Below are 26,617 nucleotides of genomic sequence, written 5' to 3'. Positions count from 1 at the left end.
ATTTCCAGAGTAATTGGATTTAATGTACAATTAGAATAAAAATACCTATTACCTATCAATGAATGAGAAGTTATAGTTTCTCTTGTTTTCTAGCACTTTCCCTGTCCCAAAATGAAAAAAAAAAAAGAAGAAGAAAATGGCAAGGAAGATTTAATTTTACCTCAGCCTAATCATTTTTCTGTGTTGCTTTTCTTTTAATTACTCACATTTAATTTTTTTCAATTACCATTATAGATATTAATTTGACATAGTTAAATTCTCATATCTTTGATAAAATGCACTGTGCTTGAAAATTTTTGGTATGGCAGAACTTTCCTATTCAAGTTCATTAGTAGCAAGAAACTCCTACAGGCCATAAGCACCACTTCTTTTAAAAAATATGTTTGAATCTTGCTCAAGTTATTAAGCCCTATACTTCCATTCAGCAGATATAAAAAGAATGCTAACATGAAAGCATTTTTGAACTAGTTTCCAAGGCAAAGCAAATTTTACAACACACAGAGCTATTGCCATCTTTGACAAACGGAAATTTGTGTAACTAAATATTGCTTTATATATTACTTTTCTCAATCCATATCCATAGGAACTCACTATCTGTGGGAGTTAAAATTTAGTCAAATTATATGACAAATGTGCTTGAGAGATAGAGGTGCTTAGTGGCCTGAGTGACACTGTTCTAGAATTGATAATGTCGACAGATAACATCTATAGTAATACAGGTCCTTGCCTCAGTTTTCTTATGCCTAAAATAGAACGGGTTATATATTTGAAAACAGGAATTAAATATTTAACAGAATTCTTTCTTTTGGTCTACATATACACACATATAAAGCTTTAGGGCTAGCTTCATACATGTACACAGGTTTGCTTTTCTAATGTCATTGTATAACATTCAATCCTAAATGTATTTTATAGTATTCTCTTACTCCATCAGAATCCATTTTAACTTCCCTAACCTGTACTATAAATCTCCTTTTCCTATATCCACAAGACAATCTCAGTTTTTAATGTTCTGCATGGTATTAAGTAAAAGTCAAAAGGAAATTATAATATCATATGAAAGTTTAGAAATAAGTGATTAGTCAACCCTGTATCAAACCAGAAGGACATTCATGTTTGTCTTATGTAGACTTTTCTTCTGTGCTGTGCTCGCCCTTTTCCCTTTGAAAGCTTCCTTTTACTCTGAGAGTCTGTATCATTTTGTTGCCTCTCGGCTGCCTGGGATGATAGAAGTCTTAAAAGTTTTGACCGCTGTCCAATGAAGGAGAGTAGAAGACTCTGAGACCCGCCTACTCTACATGTTCTCATTTTCCAGTATAAAGAAGAGAGATAAAATAAAGAAATGTAATAAATTTGTTCCTAACAACTTATTTCAGTGTTTTTTGGGGTTTTTTTTTTGTTTTTTGTTTGTTTGTTTGTTTTGCTTATTTTTACTTAATTGTTATTTAATTTACAAGTGAAGATTTCGACTCCATTTTCATGCTGCTGTATTAGTCCGTTTTCATGCTGTTGATAAAGACAAACCTGAGACTGGGTAATTTATAAAGAAAAAGAGGCTTAATGGATTCATCATTCCACATAGCTGGGTAAGCCTCACAATCACGGTGGAAGAGCAAGGGACGTCTTACATGGTGGCAGGAAAGAGAGAAAGTGTGCAGTGAAACTCCCCCTTATAAAACCATCAGATCTTGTGAGGCTTATTCACCGTCATAAGAAAAGCACGGGAAAGACCCACCCTCAAGGTTCAATTACTTCCCACTGGGTCCCTCCCACAATGTGTGGGGATTGTGGGAGCTACAATTCAAGATGAGATTTGGGTGAGGACACAGCCAAACCATATCACACGCATTTAGTTTATGAAATGGTGTTCTATAAAAACTTTAAAAATAAGTCAAGATTTTTATTTTAATTATCTTCATAGTACATTTTAAGTGGCACAAATTCATAGAGGTAGAGGTAGAAGAGATGATGTATCTATTTACCTTGGCATTATATATGTATATTATATATATCTATATTCTAACCACAATGTATATGTCTTAAATTTTAATTATTATAAAGCCAAAAATAAGGAAAAAGCTAAGCTCACTATAACCTAACACATACACAGACACACACAAACATATTTTGTAAAACATTAAAGACTCTAGCCAATTGAAGGTCAGGATGACTAATAAAACAAATTGTCCTTCCAGAAAATGGTAGTTCCGAAGATTTATAAGTATTTGTAGTAAGAGTTTTGTAGAGTAGTTTGGTAATCCTACTTCGAAGACTAGTTATTATCCTCCTCAATTGAACATATCTCCCTTAATTGTCCTTAACAGTAAGTATGTTGCCTTAGAATACAAACATGAAATTCTGTGGAGTTACTCTTTACTGGCCTACATGAATCAAATAAAGACTTAGATTTTTGGAGCTGAGGACAGTATTTTGAAAGCTGCAGATCTGAAGTCTTCACATTGTTCTGCTTCTGCCAATCTTTCTAAACTTAGTTTGCTTTATGGAAATGTTTGGGCTCCTTCCCTGAATCAAACTTATCAATTCTATGATTTATTTCTTTAATACCCTACTCTTTTATAGAAAAAAATAAATTCTTCTGAGAATACTAACTAACACTACTGGTTTATCATATTACCCTTCCCAAGAGATAAATGTGTGAGACACAAGTAACACTTATGAGGACATTATTTTTTGGAGAAGACTTCAGTGTTATAATCAAAAGCATACCTTGAATGGTAGGAGTTTTATAAATAAGAATAGGATGGTAAAAATATATTTTGTGTAAAAGGATCTATTTTCCTCCTTAAATTATTTTATATAGTTAGCAAATTATTTTATACTTAATTTTTGACTTGACCACAGCATCCATGCAATAATAGATAACAGATGTCTAATGTTTTTGTAAAAATAATACAGATATACTTTTTGGGGAAGGATCCTTGTAACTAACTTATTTAGCAATTATTTCATATGGTTCAATTTACTGTTAATGTCTTCCTTCTTGATTCAAAAGCAACTAAATTCGAAGTGGAAATACCTTCATTTTATTCTAGGAAGAATATATGGACCAAAATTTTTTGGGATTTAATCTCAGCTCTTTTACTGGCTGAATTCAGGACAAGATTCTTGACCTTAACCTTTCAATGGGAAAAATCCATATAACTTTAGGGTTGCTATAAAAATTAGAATGAGATCCTTTATGTGAATACATTTATAAATCATGAAGATCATGAAAGTTATTATTTTTATTATTATAACCAAGGTTTTAATATTATGCCTATTATATCAATTAGTTTCTTGTTGTTTCTGTGATATTTTTTATTTAGAAAAAAAATTGACCTTCCCTAGCTAAATTCCTTTTTTTTCCTGCAACTTTTTAAAATGAAACTTTTAATTCCAAGATAATTGTAGAATTACATGGACTTGTAGGAAATAATACAGAAGTAATTATATAATTATATTGGCTACTATGTATTCAGTTCCTACCAATGGTAACTTCTTAAAATGCTACAGTAAAAAGTTATAACCAGGATATTGTCTTTAATATAATATGCCAATCCTATTTAAATTTCCCCAATTTTGATTGTCCTACCTATGTATGTATATTCAGTTCTATACAATTTTGTCACATCAGTAGCATCATGTATCTACTATGACATTGAAGGTACAGAAGAGTTCAATGGCCAGAGGGATCCCTCTTGCTTTCATTTTATAACCATATCCACCTCCTGCCTGCCCCACTCTCTTCCCTCTCCTTGATCCTAACCTCTGGTGGCTATGAATCCGTTCCCCATTTCTACATTTTGCTTTTTCAAGGACTGTTATTTAAATTGAATTGTACATAATATAACCTCTTGAGATTTGGCTTTTTGCACCCAGCAATATTTCCTGAACATACATTGAAGTTGCGTATATCACTATATCATTTCTTTTGTAGCATTCCATGGTATGAATGTATCATGGTTTGTTTAACCATTCACCCACTGAAGGATGTCTGATTGTCTCCAGTTTGGGGTTACTTTCAATAAAGTAGTTATGAACATTGTGTACAGTATTGATGTGAATATGTTTTCATTTCTCTGGGGTAAATGCTTAAGATTGCACTGGCTAAGTTGTGTGGTAATTGCATAGCTACGTTTACAAGAAATGGCCAAACTTTCGAGAGTGACTGTATCACTATATATTCCCAAGTATGAGTAGAAATATATGACTGGCATCCTCACCAACATTTGGTGTTGTCATTTTTAATTTTTTATGGCATTACGCATACATGCCCACACATATTCACTCACGTTCAGATGTTTATGTTTACTGTAGTCATTATGATAGACATATAGTGATATCTGGTTGTGGTTTCAGTTTTGCTAATGGCTAATTGTGTTGAACAACTCCTGTATTTTTCTTCCATCTATATATCCTGCTCAGTGAAATGTCTGTTTATTGATTTTGCCTTTTTCTAATTGGATTGCTTTTACTGCTGAGTTTTGAAAGTTCTTGTATTTCACATACCAGTTTTTTTTCAGTCTGGTGCTTCTCTTTTCATCCTTTTAAAGTGTCTTTTGTAGAGAAAATGTTGTAAATTTTGATGAGGTTCAATGTACCAATCTTTTTTTGTAGTTTATGTTTGGGTATTAAATCTAAGATGTCTCAGCCTAACTGTAGATCCCAGTAATTTTCATCTATTTTTTTTTCTAGTGGTTCTATACTTTTCAATTTTACATTTAGGCCCATGGCCAATTTTGATTTCATTTCTGGTAAAAGGTGTGATTTTTAGGTTGAGATTCATTTCCTTGCCTATGGATGTCCAATTTCTCCAGTATAATTTGTTGACAAGACTATCCTTTCTTCATTGAATTCTTTTGCACCTTTGGTGTAAGTCAGTTTGGCATATTTTTTCTGTCTTTTTCAGTGTTCTCTATTCTTTTTATGTATGTATGTGTCTGTCCTTCTGTCAGTACCACACAATCTGGCAATAAGCCTTATATATTAGGTAGAGTCATTTCTCCCACTTCGTTCTTCTTTTTAAAGACGATTTTAGCTGATCTAGACCACGTGCCTTTTTCCACGTAAATTTTACAAAGAGTTTGTCTAAATCTATAAAAAACTTTCTGAGATTGTTACAGGAATTCTATTAAATGTATAAATCTATTTGGGAATAATAGACATCTTTATTATGTTGCACTGTCTAATCCATGAACATAGTATGTCTCTTTGATTTGTTACCATAAAAAGTGTTTTTTTACTTTCCTTAGAGTAATTATAAGTGACACTGTGTTTTAATTTTGGCTTCCACATAGTAATTGTAGAAGAGAGAAATGTGTGTTGAATTTTTATTCTGCAACTTCGTGGAACTCACTTGTTAGTTCTAGGAGCATTTTTTGTAGTTCCTTTGGAATTTTCAATGTAGACAAACATGGCATCTGTAAATAAAGACAATTTTATTTCTTCTGTTCTAATTGGTGTATTTTTTATTCCTTTTTCTTGCTTATTGCCGTATTAGATGTTCCATGACTATGTTGTGAGAGAGGTGAAAATGAACACCCTTGTCTTATTCACGATTTCAGAAGAAAACATTCAGTCTTTCCATTAACCTACGTTTAGATATCCACCGAATAAATATAAGAATGTCTATGTTATTTTCATTTCTTAATTAAGTATCTAAAAGCAAGACTGAGCTCCAAAACAGACAAGTGCATAAAGTCATGAAAAATGTAGAAAACAAAACCTACATGACACAAAGCTCTAGCCAAGAGTTAGGGAGGGTATCAAGAAGAGAAGGTATCAAGACAGATAAATTATAAATATTGACTGGGTTGCTTAAAGGAGAGAATGAAAATGAATCTAAATGTATTAATGATATTCTGAGTTTAAATTTAAGGCTAACAGGTAAATTATGATTCTCTTAAAGGTGGTAGTTAAATGTTAAATAGAAAACTGTTTTATATGTATATAATTCTGGAATGCTGTATATATGTATAATTTATTTTAACCTTCTATAATTTTAAAAGTTTGCTATATTTTAACTTAAAATGCTCTCTCTATATATATGTGGAGAGAGATCTGCAAAAACTCTCTCTATATATAGAAAGCATTTAATATAATATATATAATATATAATGCTATATATAAAATATATATTTTATATATATGTAGCATTCTATAGTTATAAAAATTTGTATTTACACATGCCCCATTTTATAGAATAGTGAGAATTAAAAAATATTTCTGTGTCTCTTATCTGAAACTCCACAAAAAGATATTCAAATATAGTCCTGCCAAATTTTACATAAAAGATGTGGTCTAACGAGTATGAGCATGCTTCAGTAAAGATACATCAAGTCCAAATTTACTAGTAAAAGTAACACATATTCTCAGACACACTATAGATGGAAACATATTAGATATCCTTGAAGTGTACAACTGGTTAGATCTAAAAATTTGATCTTGATGGAGATTGGTGAAATGATTTACCCTGGCTCATTTGCAAATATATGTAATTTTCAGAAATGTAAGTTTTCCTTTTTGCTTTAAAGAAATGTATTTTTAGTGTAGCCAGAATTTCCCGATGCATAAAGTAAAAAATTATGCATATGCGAAATGAGACAGTCTCGGTCTCCTAGTTTTCCATTTGAATTAGACAAATATGGATTTAGTAGGTAACATGTCTCCTGAAAATATGGTTACATTTTATAAGAGTGATTAAGTGGTCCAGTGCTCAAAGAATGAGATAACATTTTGAAATCAGCTAAGAATTCAAAGAACCTAGAAAACGTTGTTGAGTGCTCTTCGAAAAACCTTACGAACAGGTTAATTTCAATTTTCTGATTATTTCAACAGTGGAAAAAAGAGACTGCTACTGCCATCTGTTGGTCAAATAAAACATCGTCAGCTCTGGTCAACTGATTGCCTTGCTGTTAGGCAAAACCTTTGAAAGCGTGCAAAGGACTGGTAGTAATCCCCATTGAGCTAGCTCTGGATAAACCAGACTCTGTTAGAATATCCGCTAAATACCAAACCAAAGGCTACTGTTAAAATAAACTTCTTTCTGCCCAGTGCGTTGTTCTTTCCTAGTGTTTTCTGTTTAAGAAAGGGAGGATGTTCACACCTTGACACAAAGAGATCTGCAAAAACAGTGTAGCTCAGAACGGAAGTATCCGTGGGTCACTATGTTTTCATGTGTGTGTATTTGTATGAATATGTTTTTTGGGGGTGTGTGTGTGGATGTGGGTGTGAGAGAGCAGGAGAGATAGACAAAGAACAGGGAGGCACACAGGGACGGAGACAGGGAGGCAGAGAAAGAGATGAGTGGTAGAAAGGGATGGAGATTAAGGAGAACATATGCAGCAGATATTCCACCTATGAGGCACAAGCAGTTTGAAAACACCCTTTCTATTACTCTGATGAAAGCATTATCTTCAGAAAATGACCAGTACCTTGGAGGCCAGAATTGTTGTTCCTTGTTACTCAAGGTATAGACCCCAACCAACTGTACTAGCAGCACCTGGTTGCTTGTTAAGAATGCAGAACATCAGAATCAAATCTAAAGTCAGAATCTAATTTAGAAATAGGTTTTTCAGATTCTTCATCTGCATTTTTAAGCAGAACATCATAGTCAACTTCAAAGTCGGAATCTAATTTAGAAATTGATTTTTCAGATTCCTAATCTGCATTTTTAAAAGATCTTCAGATGCATTTAATATAAGCACATATATATATTCACGTATGTTTAAGAAGATATTCTAGTTTGATTTCATTAATGCATTGAAACAGATTGTTTGACATAATTATCTATTACATTCATTGATTCATAAATGCACATTTTTAATTTATATTTAATATTTTTGAAATTGTCATGTGTACTATAATCTGTAGTGTCAGATAATTTGGCTAGTAATAGTGGTTTTTATTTTACTTTAGTGGTATATAGCATAAGGATGTGTCTTAAAATTAATGACATGTTGAAATATAGTAAGCATCATTTTGTTAGAGAAGTAATCCAGTGAGATGAAACATAGAACAGATAATAAAGAATAACTAATATTTGCTGATTACCTATTATATTCTACATGCTATGATAAGTGCATGCATTGTTATACTGAATCATGAGAGGCACTCTAATAAGCCACATTTTATAGACAGAAATTCGGGCCAGTTAAATAAACTTTCCATGTCACTGTATGAATTGTAAATGTTAGATTCATATATTTCATCATAAACTATTATTTTGTAAAGATGCTTAGTTAGTGCTTACCTTATCTTGCTGTGTTATTAAGGGCCAGCCTCCTAAGGTATTGGAAAACACATGTGTCTTGAGAGTATGGAGAAAAGTCATAGGACTTCTCTAGGAATATCTGTATTTGATAAAAATTTTTTTACGCATCTATTCTTTTTTTAATGTCACACAATGAAATGAGTGCTTTCTAAAGTAATACCATCTGGATTTTACCTCCTGTCTTTCAGGCAAGTGCCATGGACTACAACTTTCATAAACTACATTGCTCAGTGACAGCACCAACACCTCCAGTTTGGAGATCCTCAAGGGAAATGGTCATAATCGTAATCACTATCAGTTGAGTACTCACTGTATCTCAGGTACTGTGATAAGTCCTTTGCATACAACAACAACCACATTATTATGTTCATTTTTACTATTATTATTTTAGCAGAGACAAAATCTCACTATGCTGCCCAGGCTGGTCTTGAATTCCTGGCGTCAAGCAATCCTTCCACCTAGGCCTACCAAAGTGCTGGGATTATAGGCATGAGCCACAAATTCCAGTCTATTATGGCAATTTTAAAGATGAGTGAAGAGATCTTAGAAGACTTGAGCTCTCAATGTTGTACAACCAGTAAATGGTGGAGCTGAATCTTCCTAATTTGAATTCCCACGGATGACTAATAGGAGAGATGAAGAAGCATTTATTAATAAAGTTGCTGCAAAGATAACAAAACTGACAACAAAGGTGTCTGATTTGCATAAGACAGTCTGATTTATGGTTTTTCTCCCAGGTTAATTGTTAATGAGGGTCCCTTGTACTATCAACGTTGTCCTGGTTTGAATAATAAAACATACAGGTCACCTCCATATAGTAAGCTAGCTAGGCTAACTCATAAACAATCAGAATTGGGCTTCATTCTTAGTGAGTTAGGGTATTTAGAAGTAGCGGGTTCCATTCAAGTTACTTTGTGTGCACCTCAAATAACTGGCTGCTGGATACTTAAACCTGAAGGATAAACAGAGAAGCATTTGCATGGCTTGGTCCAAATCATGTATGCAAATGTGATTTCTAATGAATAACAGCACCCTAAAGCTAGATCCTCAGGGCAAGGACTTGCTTTGCTGACACCAGTTTAGAAATAAGAATATTTATTACACTATATAAATATTACTAATAACAATGTTGATTATATCTCCCCATTAAAGGTTGCACGCACTGTGTGAAAGCCTATTCCTGCTGATAAATTGCCCACAGGTTAAGTCAAGTTGATATAAATACTGTAGTGTGCCAACTGAGAAGAATAAAATAAACACAAGTTCCAAACAATTATGGAAAAAAGCCATGTCCTATTGCACTAAGTATTTTAAAGGCTTTTTTACTATAATAAAACATACCTTAGACATATATTGTTTTACAGTATATATTTTCTTTCACAATTGGAAGACTTATGAAATATGTCATTCATCATTTCAATTGGTATGAGAGCATAAGTGAGATCTGAGTAGAACAAATTGTCTCAGGTATGCTTAGAAGATCGGTTCAGCTCAAACTACAAGGTGTTTTCATGCTGGGTAGATGCAGAGCTCTCTTTGTTTTGATCAATTTATCTCTTCAACTCTAGAAACACTACACATATTGTCATAACATTTCTCACTGTGTTATTTGAATACATAGTGAAATAATATAGCTATCAAGTGACACTTTTAATACGTTCATTTGTGAAATAATACTTTTAAAACACAAAAATAGTGTAATACCAATACAATATAAGTGACCAAAAAAACAGGAGGATGAATAGGAACGGCAAACCAAAATGAACTTCTTTATCTCCAAAAAGAAGTCTACATTTTCTAATATTTTTCTTGTGGAATTTTAATTCTAAAATTGCAATAAAGAATCTTAGATTTTGTGTCTCTAAATTTATTTTGGCAAAGTTTTTGCATTGCCAAACTTCTATCAATATGAATAATTTAAAAGGCTTTATCTTTTCTCCTCAGTAGCATAAATTTTGCTATACTTCTTAAAAAGTTCTCTCTCGCACATTGATAACATAACCATCATATTAATATCCATTTTTTTTGCTTGCAAAATAAAAAAAAAAGGAATCTTAGACCAGTAGAAAATATAAGGGAAAAAGCTAAATGATTTTCTGAAAGTTTTAGATTGTATAGTATAAAAATTGGTTTACTCCATCCCAAAAATGAATTCTTAGTCATGACTTTCATAGTTACTCTTTCTACTTTTAACATGTAACTTATTTTCTTTTTTTGATTGTATTAATAGGACAATTCGCCAGTTGATTTTCCACATTCCTAATGAATTTCTACAAACAGCTTTGTATTTCAGGTGTTATTAATATATTTTTCCTGTTGGTGTAAACACAGAAATTAGGAATAATCATAAATTTTCCCACAGCCACACATAAAGCAAATAATTACAGCATACTTCTCTCTGATACCATAATAAGAGCTACTGTTGATTTGTGCCTATGAGGTACCACACACTTTACAAATTATCTCAACAAAGCTGCGAATTATAATCATCATTGCACAAATTAAAACATTAGGATTCAGAGAATTGGAATGATATGCTGAAAGCCACGGTGTGATGTTTGTATTTGAACTCTTATCTGAGTGGTGCAATACTTGAACTTTTCTCACTATACTAATTTTGTGGTAATTAATTATCTAATCTGTAACATGAAAATGCCAACATTCTCTGTGCTGTTTCAGGCCCTAGGAAAGATAACATGCACAGACTAGTTACCACCAAAGAAAAAAACAAGTGGTATTTCTTTAAGACAGAAGAGATCTAAACATGAGGACTAAATTAAGAAGACGAATTAGGAGGATAACAATGGAGATACTATACATGCTTCAATTACTTACAAACTTTATAGGGAAATGTAATTTTGCTTTAGAGATGTTATATATATTCTTTGAACTTTAATGGGAAAAGTTCATTTATTCCTTTAGAGCAAAAAAAAAAAAAAAAACCCCTCAGAAATACTAATTGATATACTTATTGTTAATCTGTTAGGAAACCATACTTAATTGATGCCTATGCTTACCCCCCAGTTTATTCCATTTTATTCTTAGTTTTTCTTTTGAAAAGATATTCTTTACAATAACTTAAACAATACCAACACAAACATTTTAAAGTCTTTCCACAGGGAGATATTTGTTTCTTTACTGCTCCTTTTTCTATTTATACATCCTCTCAAAACATTTTTAGAAATCTATTGATATTTTCATAGTATAGAAGTGAAACAGAGTTCAAGTAATTATCTTCAATATACAAATTTCTTCTACAAAGGAGTGTGGGGGAAAGAATAGAAACTGGTTTTCTCTGAGTTAACTCAATTGACTTATTATATCAATTAAAAGCATCGTATAATTGTTCATCTTTTGTACTCTTGCCCTGTAGCTATAAAGAAAAGAGAGAAAAAAGTTAATTTTACTAGTAATTACTCATGCTTTGCCTTATTCTGAATTAGGCAAAATTGAATAGTTTTAGCATATGGTAGAAATTCTGTTTATTTTAGTCCTGAGACCCTGAGATATTCTTCTAGCACGTGGAGGACAGAGACCCCTATCTCTGCATTTGGGTCATATGTTTATTTATGTCTTAGTAATTTAAAAAACACCAGCCCAAATTGCCAGCCAATCCATAATGTCTTCTGCACAACTGTGCGGGAGTCAAACCACAAATATTATCTATATTTATGTTAGGCTGCCCCACCCTTTGGCTGTCTCCGTAGCATGGTTTACCAGGATGACACTCCTGGGTAGCAGTGGCGCCACATCCATTTGGCATGGCTGTCTACATGGGACACTTCCTTCTGTTGTCTTTCTTTGGCACGAACCAGTGAATGAAGTCATGCAAAAATGTCTGTCTAGTCATTGGGATGCCTAGGTCTGTGATGACGGAGACTGTTAATCTGGTAGTATGTCCTATTGGTTTTGAATTATCTTCTCTATGTAGAGGCTAGTGGTTGGCCTGAAAAATGTGTATCAAGCTTCACATACCTAGGAGTGATATGTACAGGATAGGAGCACAGTACATGAAGTAATGACCCGTAGTGGAGACAGGTCACCTTAATCTTCAGCTGGTTGGCAAACTCTCATTGAGCTCTCCAAATAGCCCTTTAGTTTGACTTTTATTTAGACATACTTCTTGGAATTACGGAGTATGTACAATGGTTTCGTATACACTCCTGTTACTTTTCAGATATTGGTAACTTACTTGTATCACAGCACAACTCTTCAATTTGTCTGCAGACTGGAGAACTAGAAAAAGATTTAGATGTTTTCAAGGGAGTAGTTGCCAGTTAATCATAAATACTTATTATAAGCACTTACTACATGATATGGTTTGACTAGGTATCCCCACTCAAATCTCATCTCTAATTGTAATCCCAACATGTCAGAGGAGTGACTAGGTGGGAAGTGATTGGATCATAGGGGTGGTTTTCCCCATGCTGTGCTTATGATAGTGAGTGAGTTCTCATGACAGCTGATGGTTTTCAAGTGTGGCACTTCCTCATTCTTGCACACCCCTCCTGCCGCTTTGTGAAGAAGGGACCTGCTCCCCCTTCTCCTTCTGCCATGATTGTAAGTTTCCTGAGACCTCCTAGCCATGCTTCCTGTTAAGGCTACAAAGCTGTGAAGTCAATTGAAATTTTTTCCTTTATAATTACCCAGTCTCAAGTAGTATTCCTTATAGCAGTGTGAGAACAGACTACTACATTGTGTACCCAGACTATATAAAAGAACAGAGAGAGAGAGAGATTATATGCAAGAGCGGTGTCAAGAAAAGTTTAGACTGGTTAAAAGTATTAAAAAATTTAAGAGGACATAGAATCTACTTAGGCTTCATAGTAAGGCAACGTTTGATGTAGAACGAAGATCTAACAAGTCATCAAAAGCTGACCATGAGTCCCACAGATGAAGTTAAAGGATCATTAACATCATCAACAAACATTTAGTGGATATCTGTAATACACACAGTGCAAAGTGATTGCACAAAATGGAGGGAAGCAAAGTGATATAAGACATAATCCTATTGCTAAAGATGAACAATCTAATCAATAGCACACGTCAATACAAAAATAAATAGCAATTCATGACAACAAGTTATAATGCTGAATAAGTGATTCTTGACAATAAATATTACATAGTAGAATGGGATTAGGTGGTCAGGAAAGAATGTATGAATGAGATGAATTTTTCAAGCCATAAAGTCATGAGGATTAGATGAAGTGTGGTGGCAGCAGAAACAGTGAAGTAATGAGGCCATTGTTAGAATTAAGGAAGGTTGAAGAAAATATTAGTTTAGTGGGAAATAATGTTGATTTCAGTTTAAGGCCTGCTAATTTTGAGTTAACAGTGGAGCAGAAGAGAAGTTAAGCCTACGGGTAGACATATAGGACTGGCATCCCTCAGGGTGCCTACATATACACTATAGTCCTAGCACTCTCTGTATGTCTTCAGCTTGATCATTGAGCAAAGCCATTTAATTCAGGTCCTCATCTTGAATCATAATGGAAGTTAAGACTGAAAGTGTAAAAAGAAGTCACAGTTATCATAAAATGGAAACAATAATAGATCTTTTCATTTAAAAACTGACAAGTTGAGCTTAAATCCATTTTTTCTTCCCACGTATTCAAAAAGACTTCAAGTCCATTTTAAGTCCATTTGAGTGACAGAAATGCAACCTCAAGGATGGAACTGAGTCCTTCTGTGGGTCTTTCATTTCCTAGAGACTCTCAGATACAAGAATGTGGTTCCTTTGTTAGGTGGAGAGTAGCAGCAGAAGTATTTTCTTGCCTTGCAAAAAATGAAGCTGCCTCAAATTCTGTTTCTCTCTTCCCACTTACTGATTTCCAAAACCTGGGGTGTGTGGGGGGGGTAAGGACATAAATAGTAGGGGTTTCTTGAATATCTAATATCTGTGTTCAGAGGAATATAAAAAACTTAATGTGATATTTGGCAAAAGATGAACATAAAGTCAATAAGTGAAGAGATCAATAAACGATATGGTCAAATCCATTCCACAGAATACTTTTATTGCACCATATTGAATTAATAGAAATGCCTTTGGTACAAATGCAAAATTATTTATGAAACAATAGAAAATCTGCTTTTAAGTAGCAAAAAAAAAATCACTGCACATGATTTCAGTGGAAAAAAGAACCAGATGTTACACATACTTTAAAAAAACACAATCCCATATGCAGTTCCCCATGAAATATTCAACACACACAAGTTTAGGGCTTTACTGGCTTGATTTCTTTCCTCTCTCTCACCTTCATGCTAATCTTCCACATGTCAGCATTTTTTTTTTTGGAATCAGGGTGTGTTACTAAAGTCAAGTATAGACAGCAAATTGAGGATCAGTTCCAGTCGAATTTTTTATAGAATGCTCAGCGATCTCCTCAGCCATAAAAAAGGAAGAGGGTGCAGTCACTGAATACCAAGAATGCAAGCATGCAGGCAGCGCTGTCCCCTTTTCTATCTACATCACCAGAAGTGGGTTGACCTCTGCAAATAAAGTTAGTAATTGAACAATAGATGAGTAAAGAAAAGGGTTATTTAAATACTCCAAATTCCTGTATTGAAAATGAAAAGTTAGACATAAGCTCACCAGTTACATTCCCACCATCAAGAGTGGCCTATATTTAATTTGGTTCTGGTATTGTCATTGGAACTAAGTTTGTACATTAAATTTTATAAAAACACACTGAATAAAAAGCAGCTGACTATAGCAATCATATATTTATCCACTTTGTTTTCTTTTCAATTGGCACCAGGAGTCCCAGGAACTCATATGTATATTATTTTTACTGGTTTTGCTTTTCTAATGTTGCACTTAGAATTTTGACACTGTTTTTCTGTCTTTCTTTTTTTTCCCCATCACACAATTAGATCTGGAATATTCTGAAATCCATAGCCATTATTAAGAAATACCTGGACACTCCATCACCCATTCAAAAATGCAAACCTTTTGTTTTTTTATATGAATTTACTTATAAATTTAACAATATTAGGGCAATCTACCCTCTGAGTTAGACCTTACTTTGATTGTTTAATCATAATAAACAAAAATCATTTATAATTAAATAGAAAAATCGGGAATTTTAGTTTCCCTTTGTTTTCTGTTAAACATAGAGCCAGGCATGTCCCACACAGCTTTCAGATTTCTCCCTGAAAGCAAAAGTTAGTCATTCTCTAAAGAGCCTCAGGATCCAAGATCCTGTTGGTTGCAAGTGCACTACAGGCTGGCAGGAGTGGGTTTTGCCCTAGACCTATAGGTTAAGCTCCTGTGGGAAGACTGGACGGCTGGGATGAGGGAAGAGATGTTCTAACAACTACTACCATTTCACTAAGGGAACAAATATATCAATCACAACCTCTTTTTTCTTTCATTAGAACACAGATAGACAAGCTTTTCCAAATATTTTATAAAGCACCAACAACATTCTTTCCTTCAGTCAAAGTACATAAATCACTTACTTAGGTATTTTGGATTTGTTATGAACAAAGATAGCAAGACTCTTGACCTCCATAGAGTATTTATATTAAAAATGACATAGATTTAGAATTGGAAATGGATATAGATAGGGATATATGCACATATACACATGTATATACACATGTACATTCTATTCATATATGACACTGCCTTAAATTCTGTTTCTCTCTTTTATATATTGAGCAATACATAAACAAGAAAAAGGGTTAAATAATCCAAATTCCTGTATTGAAGGTAAAAATAGTCAGATATAATAAGATTATCAATTAAATTCTCACCACCAAGAGTGACCTATATTGAACTTCATTCTGCTCTCTTAATTGGGGCTACATTTGTACATCAAAGTTAAAAAACACACTAAATAAAAAGCAGCTGACTATACTAATTATATATTTATAATGACTGTAATGACTATAGCAATCATATAATCATGATTGGTATAGTCAGCTGGTTTTTTGTTTGTTTGTTGTTGTTTTGAGATGGTGTTTTGCTCTGTCACCCAGACTGGAGCGCAGTGGCGTGATCTCGGCTCACTACAACCTCCGCCTCCCGAGTTCAAGCGATTCTCCTGCCCCAGCCTCCTGAGTAGCTGGGACTACAGGCGAGTGCCACCATTCTCGGCTAATTTTTTGTATTTTTAGTAGAGACAGGATTTCTTCGTGTTAGCTGGGATGGTCTCGATCTCCTGACCTCGAGATATGCTCAGCTCAGCCTCCCAAAGTGCTGGAGTTACAGATGTGAGCCACCATGCCTGGCCTCAGTTGATTTTTATTCAGTGTGTTTCACTGAATAGTTTTGGTACTATTTGGAACTATTTGCTTCTTACTCAGTGTGTTTCCACAAGCCTTACCACCGGGTGCTGTGGTTCACACCCATAATCCCAGCACTTTGGGAGGCCAAGGCAGGAGGATAACTTGGGCCCAGGAGCTGAAACTAGCCTGGGCAAGAAAGCAAATACATTCAAAAGAAAGAAACAGAATTTAAGTCAGCTTCATATATAAATAGGTCTAACTACAGAAATAGCATATGTATGTATATGTAATCAAAGCATGTCAATATATATTATTTACATATATTCATATACAATTTATACAGATGCATACATGCAGCTATGTTCACAAAGCATGCGTGGTTTCTGTATAGACTATCTTAGAAGACAAACAAGTCATCTTATTTGAGAACAAGAGTCATGGCCTTGTCAATCTAGTCTACCTTCCATAATAAGAAAGGCTCTTATGATACATGTAGGGGATTTTCCTGAAGCTCTCTCATAATTCTTACAACCCACTGCAATCCAAAAGATACTTTTAGTCAAACCACAGAAACAGATTCCTGGCAAGATAATTAAGAAAAATAAAAGCAGATGAAGAGGGATACATAAAATGCAAATCAATACATCATCAGATACCATGAAAACAGATATATCAACTATTTCTGTCCTTACTACTGAGCAGAAAGTCCCCGTAGTTAGTGCTATACCTGATGAGATGTCATTTAGTTATCAGCTATTTGCTACTAGACAAATCCTAAATCTGCTTTCCCTGCACAGTAAGAAAAGCTCAGCTATTTGGAACTAAGACACGCAGAATTATTTTTTCAGTATTGTCTTCACTTCCCAAAAAATCTTCAAGAAAGACATGGATAGAAATAATTAAAAACTGCCTTACATTGGAGATGACCAATCATAATTGTTAATACTAAAAACCACAAGTCTTACCACCAAGGGCAGTGGCTCACACCTGTAATCCCAGCACTTCGAGAGGCCAAGGCAGGAGGATCACGTGAGCCCAGGAATTTGAGACCAGCCTGGGGAAGAAAGCAAGACCCCTTCTATACAGAAATGACAAAATAATAGCCCAAAGTGGTGGTGTGCACCTGTAGTCCCAACTACTTGGGAGGCTGAGTTGGGAGTATATCTTGAGCCCAGAAGTTTGAGACTGCATTAAGCTATAGCCACCATTGCTCTCCAGCCAGGGCAACAGAGCGAGACCCTGTCTCAACATCAACAACAACAGGAAAAAAAGAAAGAAAAACAAAACTACGAGGTTTATAACTAAAGCTTTCTCCCCCTTTCCTTCTACCTTCTTCTCCTTCTGTCTCTTTCTATGTCTTTTTCTTCCATACTTAAATCTCACATATTTTCTCTAAAAAATAAGCCTTAAGAAGTAATTTCTATAACTTTACATCAACACACATTTAAAGAAACAGTGGGGTGTGTCAGGTATGCAGAACTGGGGATAAGTCATGGCTCTGAATGCCTAGATAACAGCCCACACTGAGACAGAGCCAAAAACGGAAATTTTAAATATCCCCGATGGAAGGCTGAATGCAACAACTCGGTTTGGTACCTATTAACCATTGTGCAGGGTCCGTAGTGCTTAGAGTGACAAACTATGGTGGTTTTCAGACAATACCTAGGATTGAGGTTTCAAGCTTTAGTCATAAGATATAGCAGCAAGATAGACACTCACAAGGATGAGAAATCTAGCTAGATGACACTTGAATGACCAGGTAGAGAGGAAGATACGGCCTTAAGGAAATCGGTCCTCGCATATGAAGCCCAGGTCGCCAACTGAGTTCTGAGGCAGTGTCCAGCTCCCATATAATAGAGCAGATAGGATCAAAGCAAGGCTGTTGTCCCAGAGGAACTAAGGAATTAGACAGGCAATGAGAGCTGAATGAAAATGGAAACAAAATCAGAAGCTGAGGTTAGTGACAAGTAAAGCCAAGACCTTGATTATAGATGCTCTGGTGTCAAAAACCTCCTTGGAGCAAGAACATCACAGAAGGCTCAAAACTATATGAGGCCCCAGTGTCAGTTTTGTCATCCAAGGTCTTAAATCAAGTTTCCCACAAAGATTACTAGGAATATAAGATTGAGCTTGTGGGGATATAGCGATCTTGCTTAGTTCAATACTAAAAAATTCAGAGAGGAACACTACCATCTATCACAATGCTACCTTCTCTATATCTGCTGTGCTAATTGCTTTGTGTACATTTTCTTTTTTTTCTAATCCTCACAAGCACTTTTTGGGTGGGCATTATTACTTCCATTATGATGATGAAGGAGTTAAATACAAAAGAAAGGCTGGCTTAAACTCTTAAGACCATATTGGTCTAGGAATCCAGATAGGGCTTAATGTATGGATAGGGATCTGAAAAGTTAGGGATTGTACAGGGAGATAACTAACAGATGGCTTTCAGCTGATTTCCTGAGAGCATTATCATCTATCTGCAAGTCTTGTAGTTACCTACCATATGTAGTAGTCATGGGAATCTGCATATCTATTCAAGATGATATGGTGAAGCTCTGTAACGTGCCAGAACAATCTCAGCATTGAGAATATAGTCACAAACTAGTCAGACATTGTCTATTCTCGGGAGTCCTTATGCTATTGGTTGATACCCAAATGCATTTTCTAAGCCAATCGTGGAAATCCTATGTCTAATGTCCAGCCTACAGTTGTGAGACATGAGAAGTCAGATGAGCATATTTGTGAAAGTTTTTTCTTTCCAAAATGTTACCATCATTCTCTTTTATTATGCAAGCACAAAGGAAATTAGCCTCAGTGTGAAGTTGACACTGAGCATGACAGAATGTTGGAGCAAACACAGATACCTAGGCATCTGATCCTGCTGCACCATGTCTTGCTCCATTTAGGAACCGTAGTTATGTGAAATACACTCTCGATTCCTTAGTGCTTGAGCCATTATAAATTGGTGCATTCTGTAACTTGTAGCTGAAAGTTTCTGAACTGATACACAGTCCGGGACCTGAATCAAAGTACCTGTTCTCTAGGCTAATTTTGCCAAATAAAAAACAAGTCTTTGAAGGCACAATGCTAGAAAACATGCATGAGTTGAGCTGGGGCAAGTAAAGAGAGAGACCAACTCCAAAGGCTAATAAGTAGAGGAATAATGTTGAGAGGAAAGAAAATGATCACTGAGGAAGCAAAGCATGAGATGTCTAAGTCCCCCTCTAAAAACAAAACAAAACAAAAAAAACATGGGCGAGAGCCAGGGTCAAATATTGAAAAGAAAAATCAGTCCAAATGATTTTCTGGGATCAAACTCAGTTTTCACAGAATTCCAGGAGTGGATTTTGTACCTACCATTTCCATTGTCATCATTGGTTTTAAAGATATAGGTTGTAGAATATTCTACTATAGTCAGATAGCATTGACCTTGATGATTTTCATTACAATGAACTCAGTGTGTCTTTTGAACAGTCCTCTCAACTGGACTGATACTTCTACCCTTGGCATCAGTTTTATACCTCAGGGATATAAACAGTAAGGTAGAATAGGGCAAGAGAAAGTGAATTTGTTATAGAAAGGTCTTATATTTAAGTTCTAATTTTTAAATTGCACATTGAAAAAATAATAGTAATCAGCTATTATTATTACTATTTGTTTTTTTGGTTGACATTTTAAAAAATATTTAATTGAATTCTCAAACTTAAGAGCAAACTTATTACTCTTTAAATAATATAGATAAAATAAAATAATAAAAATGCTAATATTATAAGAAGTCTGTGCCTTTAACAATCAAAATACCCCTTGAAAAAGATGAAGCTTAAAAATAAAGACATTGAGAATGTTGCTATACACTAACATCAACTGTAGTAGCAGTTAAGTATTTCTTTTATTTTGAAAACTTTAAATAATGTAAGTCTATAAAGAGCACAGTTTTACGTAGAAATAATATGAAATTAAAACAATAGCTCATTGTTAAAGTTTCATTCTAAGGATAGCAGACGTAACTGAGTAACATTAACTCGCAGGAAATAGGACCCAGTGGTGACATCCTGATTACCATTCTCAATTAACACTGCTACGTTTTTTAATGCCTATGTTTAATGTCAAAGCATTAAGAGGCTTCTAAGATAAAAAATCTATTAGTGTTTCAAAAATATGTTCCAAGCCAGGGAGACTAGAAGCAGAATGAAACCATATGTCATTTGCACTAAGGTGATAATTTCAGCAACAGGAATTAATCACGTTTCTCAAGGGAAGGCTATAATTTAAAAAATGGTGAAGGAACTCAGTGTAGAACACTATGCTAAATCAGCTTGTTTAAGACACCAAACAACAGAACTGAAAAGATCTGCAAAGTGTGACACATGAGAGAGAGAATATTTCCATAAACCTCACTGCCAAGTGGGTCTCTTCACATCAAATGCTGACCTTCCCATCTGTCCTTGCTTAACACTGGGGACCCTCACAGGGCCAAGCCATAATATGCCCTCAGTATATTGACCTGGAATAAATGAATAGTTAAAAGAAAAAAAATCAGAGAAAAACTCAAAATTTAGGATTCTAGTGGGAAGAAGACTGCAGCAATGCAATCTAGATCTGGGCGCTAGCTCTGGCTTTGCCACAAGTTGTTTGCTAATTGTGAACAAATTATTTGACACTCAGTTATTACATCGTTAAATTTGAATTACTGGGACTCTAAAATCTTTCCCAAATCCTCATTCTGTCGCCAAAGCTCTGGCTTAAAAAAAATTAGGCCTTAAAATATCTCAGAAGTGAAGACAACGAAAAGGAAATATGGAAAATAACCAAAAATTAGTAACGGTAGACGACTTGAAAAATTGTGTTTGTTTTTAAGATTGGAACCATCTGAATAAAATTAGGTAAAACTAATCCCTTAGGGACTGAGTATATTTAAATAGGAACAGCCACTCTAAAATACAAAGATATATTGTAGAAAGAAAATAGGAAGCAAAATTTCCAAATGGAAGAAAATAATATTTAGAAATTGTTTCTTCATATATTAGTTAACAAACATGTATTACATATGTTCTCCATGATAGCTGGCTAGGCACAGAAGGTTTAAGGATAAATGAGAGAAACTTTGTTGTCTGGAGAGGGATAGTCGGGCAATGAGCTCACAATCTAGTTTAGAAATGTAATTATGATGATTTCTCAAAATGTTACAAAAAAATTCAGTCTGTAATAGTACAGTCCTCAAATAGAAATTTATAGACAAATTTAAAACATAAATAATTACTATTTTCATCCTGAATTTATTAGAAAAGTCTAAGTCACTTCAGTACTAATCTGAAATAATGACAAAATTAAATTACAGGTATATCTGAAAGATTTTATGAGTTGGATCACAGACTACTGCAATAAAACAAATATCACAATAAAGCAAGTTACGCACATTTTTTTGGTTTCCCAGTGCATATAAAAGTTATCTTTGCACTACCCTTTAGTTTATTAAGCTTGCAATAGCATTATGTCTAAAAAATGTGTAACCTTAATTTAAAATACTTTATTTCTAAAAAAAAACTTTTACTGCTGTGACAGTTTCTTAAAATAAGACAAGACTGCATCAATAACCTCTTTCAAGATTTCTTCATAGCACACAATGCTGTTAGATGGAACTACCCTCAGTACAAATTATTTCAGACTTAGAGTTCAAGCCTTTCAAACCCTGCTTTATGAACTAGGTTAATGTAGTATTCTAAATTGTTTGTTGTCATTTCAACAATGTTCACAGCATCTTCACCAGGAGTAGATTCCATCCCAAGAAACCACTTTCTTTGCTCATCCGTAAAAAGCAAGTCCTCATTTACCCAAGTTTAATCATGAGTTGCAGCAATTCAGTACCATCTTTGGGCTTCACTCCAAATTCTAGTTTTCTTGCTATTTCTATCACATTTACAGTTACTTTCTCCAGTGAAATCTTCAACCCCTCAAAGTCATTCATAAGATTTGCAATCAACTTCTAAACTCCTATTAATGTTAATATTTTGAACTCCCCCACTAAATCATGAACGTTCTTAATGACATCTATTATAGAATGGTGAATCCTTTCCAGAAGGTTTTCAATTTACTTTGCCTCTATCCATCAGAGGGATCAATATCTCTGGCAACTATAGCTTTTTTTAAATAATAAGACTTGAAAGTCAAAATGGCTTCTTGATCCGTGGGCTGAAGAATGGACGTTGTATTAGCAGGCATAAAAATAACATTTTTCTCTTTGTACTTCTCCGTAAGAGTTCTTTGGTTACCAAGCATTTTGTCAGTGAGCAGTAATATTTTGAAAAGAATCTTTTCTTCTGAGCTGTAAGCCTCAACAAAGGACTTAAAATCTTTAATAAACCCTGCTCTACAAAGATGCTCTGCCATCCAGGCTTTGTTGTTCCATTCACAGAGTACAGGCAGAGTAGATTTAGGATAAGTTTTAAGGTCCTCAGGATTTTCAAAATGGTAAATGAGCATTGACTTCACCTTAAAGTCACCAGCTTTATTAACTCCAGCAAGTGAGTAAGCATGTGCTTGAAGCTTTGAAGCCAGGCAATGACTTCCTCTCTAGCACTGAAAGTGCTAGATGGCATTTTCTTCCATCTTAAGCCTCTTTCATCCACATTCAAAACCTGTTGTTGGCCAGAAACTGTGGCCCATGCCTGTCATCCCAGCACTTTGGGAGGCCAAGAAGGGAGAATTGCTTGAGCTCAGAAGTTCAAGACTAGCCTAAATAAGATGAAGAGAACCTATCTCTACAATTTTTTTTTTTAGTTAGCCCAGTGTGATAATGTGTACCTGTAACCACAGCTATTCGGGAGGCTGAGGCAAGAGGATCCCTGGAACTTAGCAGTTTGAGGCTGCAGTGAGCTATGATCACGCCACCATACTCTAGCCTGGGTTACAGAGCAAGACTCTGTCTCTTAAAGAAAATCAAAATAAAAATAATCTGTAGTTTAGTGTAGCCACCTTCATCAATGATCTTAGCTAGATCTTCTGTATAATGTGCCACAGCTTCTACATTAGCATTTGCTGCTTCACCTGGCACTATTATGTTATAGAGGTTTCTTTCCTTAAACCTCATGAACCAACCCCTGCTAGCTCCCAACTTTTTTCCTGCAACTTCTTTACTTCTCTCAACCTTCATAGAACTTCATAGAACATGAAGAGAGTTAGAGCCTTGTTCTGGATTAGTCTTTGGCTTAAGCAAATGGTGTGGCCAGTTTGATCTTCTGTTGAGATCTCTAAAACTTTCTCCATATTAGTAATAAGGCTGTTTTTGCGTTCTTATCATTCAGGTGTTCTCTGAAGCAGCACGTTTAATTCTCTTCAAGAATTTTTCTTTTGCATTCACAACTTCGCTAACTATTTAGTACGAGAGGCTTAGCTTTTAGCTTATCTTGACTTTTAACATGCCTTCCTCACTAAGCTTAATCATTTCTAGCTTTTGATTTCAAGCGAGACATGTGCTAGTCTTCCTTTCATTTGAACACATAGAGGCCATTGTAGGGTTATTAACCAGCCTAATTTCAATACAGTTGTGTCTCAGAGAATAAGGAGACCTGAAGAGAAGAGAGGTAGGGGACTACTTGTTGGTGGAGTACTCAGAACACACAATATATATCAATTAAGTTAGACATCTTATATGGGTGTAGTTTTTGGTGCCTCAAAACACTTACAATAGTAACCTCAAAGATCACTGATCACAGATCACCATAACAGATATAACATGAAAAAGTTGGAAATATTGCAAGAATTACCAAAATGTGACACAGAGACATAAATTGAGAACATGCTGTTGAAAAAATGGTGCTATATTAGTCCATTGTCACATTGCTGTAAAGAACTACCTGAGACTGGGTACTTTATAAAGAAAGGAGGTTCAATTGGCTCATGGTTCCACAGACTGAATGGGGGGAATGGCTGGGGAGGCCTCAGGAAACTTATAATTATGGCAGAAGGTGAAGAGGAAGCCAACACATATTCACATGGTCAGCAGGAGAGAGAGCAAAGGGGGGAATGCTACACATTTTTAAACAACCAGATCTCATGATAACTTACTCACTATCATGAGAACAGCAAGAGGAAAAGTCACCCCCATAATCCAATCCCACCAGGTCCCTCCCCCAACACTGAGTATTACAATTCAACATGAGATTGGGGTTGGGACACAGAGTCAAACTATATCAGATGTCAACAGACTGGCTATGCAGTGTTGCCACAAAGCTTTAGTTTGTATAAAACAGTATCTGGCCAGGTACAGAGGTGTTTGCTTGTAGTTCTAGCTACTCCAGAGTCTGAGGCAGGAAGATTGCTTAACCACAGGATTTCGAGGCCAACCTAGACAATATAATGATACCACTCCCAGTCTATAAATTTGTAAAAATATTTTTATAATTTGTTTTCTATTTTTAAAAATATTTAAAAAATAAACAAAAAAGAGGATCTGTGAAGCACAATAAAGCAAACCACAAGAAAACAAAATATGCCTGTAAAAAAAAATAAGGAAACAGGACGTTCTCTTGTCATTTGACAAAGGCGTAATACATATACTCTATAAAACAAACATCTTTAGTTAGGATACTTAATAAGTATATATTGAGACTCTTTTTCAACCCTTCTCAAGCAAGGAACTTCTGAGGACTAAGATTATTGGGTAAGAGACTCAACATTTTTTTAAATGTTAAACACAAGACTAAATTGCTTTGCCAAAGAGTTCCATCAATTTAAAATGTATTCGTTAAAAATTTCAACCCATTCCCAGAAACAAAGAGCGTATTAATTATATCTGATTTTTGGTGTCTTACCAAAAAAATATGATTTCTTAATGTGTTTCTTTTATCACTAGTGAGAGTCAACGTATTTCCATATGTTTACTAATTCTTTTTTTAATGTAAAGTGTTTATGGTGGCATCTTATCAGTTTTTTAAGGACTTGCTGCTCTATATTCTTCTAAGTACTAAGTACTTTTAAAATTGAATATATAAAAATTTAATCATTTTTCCTGTGAATATTATTTCCCTATTTAGAGTTGTCTAAACTTGTCTGTTTATTTTTGTATATTTAAAGTTTTCACCCCAGTATCTCTGGTGCCTCCAGTCCCTCCTCACTATGAAGTCCCTCCATTTTCTGCCCTCCTCAATGATACCTTGTATTTAAAGGGAGTTAGCTTGTTTTAACCACGCATCCATATTCTTGGTGTATTTTGATAGCAGTACCTTCTCCCAGAGGAAGAGGCTCAGAAGAGAAAGAAAGCAGAGAAAATGTAAAATATTTATGAAGTCAAAACACTTCATGAGCACCTTCAAAGCACCAGATACTTTTCCAAGTTCTAGAGATAAAGAAGCTTAAATATGCTGTAAGACAGATTACTAAGTAAACAATCATAATGCCACAGGGAAAATGCTAAGTTATGATGGTGGTGTTTTGCGAGCATAGAGAAAGAACACCCACATTACTCCTAGGAGGTGTCCTAGAAGCATTTATGAAGAAGGGAGTTTTTATCTGAATCTTAGACACTGAGCTGTTGTTAATTAAGCCAAATTGGTGCTGACACACATTCCAGGAAAAGTAATAAGCAGGACAAAGGCATGGAAGAGTGAAAGATACGGCTTGATTGCGTAAGCCAATGATTTGGTAGACTTCAGGTAGAGAAGGAGAGACATGAAGCTGGGGAAGGAGGCAGGGATCAGATTATGAAGAGCCTTGTTTGTTGCATGAACATTATTCTAGATGTAATTAGGATGTTTGAAGAGTTTTAGTCAAGGGAGTGAAGCAGAGCCATGAGTGGATGGGTGTGTTTTAGAAGTCATCCTGAGAACTCTGTGGATGAGGGGTTGGTGTTGGGGATGGTAGAGGGTGAGAATGTGATAAGGAGAATAGTTAGATGCAATACACCAGATGAAAAAGGCTGAGGCTCTAGATCCGTGCTAACCGAGAGAATATAGGGTGGGGAGACGACAAAACTGGGAGCTACTTGAAAATATTTAGAAGGTTATGACAGGACTTAGTGGCATGTTGGCTGTGAATGTCTAGAACGAAAGATGGATTGTAGATAACAGTCTTGTCATGGGAACTGCAACCCTGTTGTTATGTTTTTCTTTCAAA

This window comes from Macaca mulatta, chromosome 2 (genome assembly GCF_049350105.2).
Source record: "Macaca mulatta isolate MMU2019108-1 chromosome 2, T2T-MMU8v2.0, whole genome shotgun sequence".
Lineage (NCBI taxonomy): Eukaryota > Metazoa > Chordata > Mammalia > Primates > Cercopithecidae > Macaca > Macaca mulatta.
The sequence above is the reverse complement of the archived record's forward strand: the minus strand, read 5'-3'. Positions refer to the sequence as shown.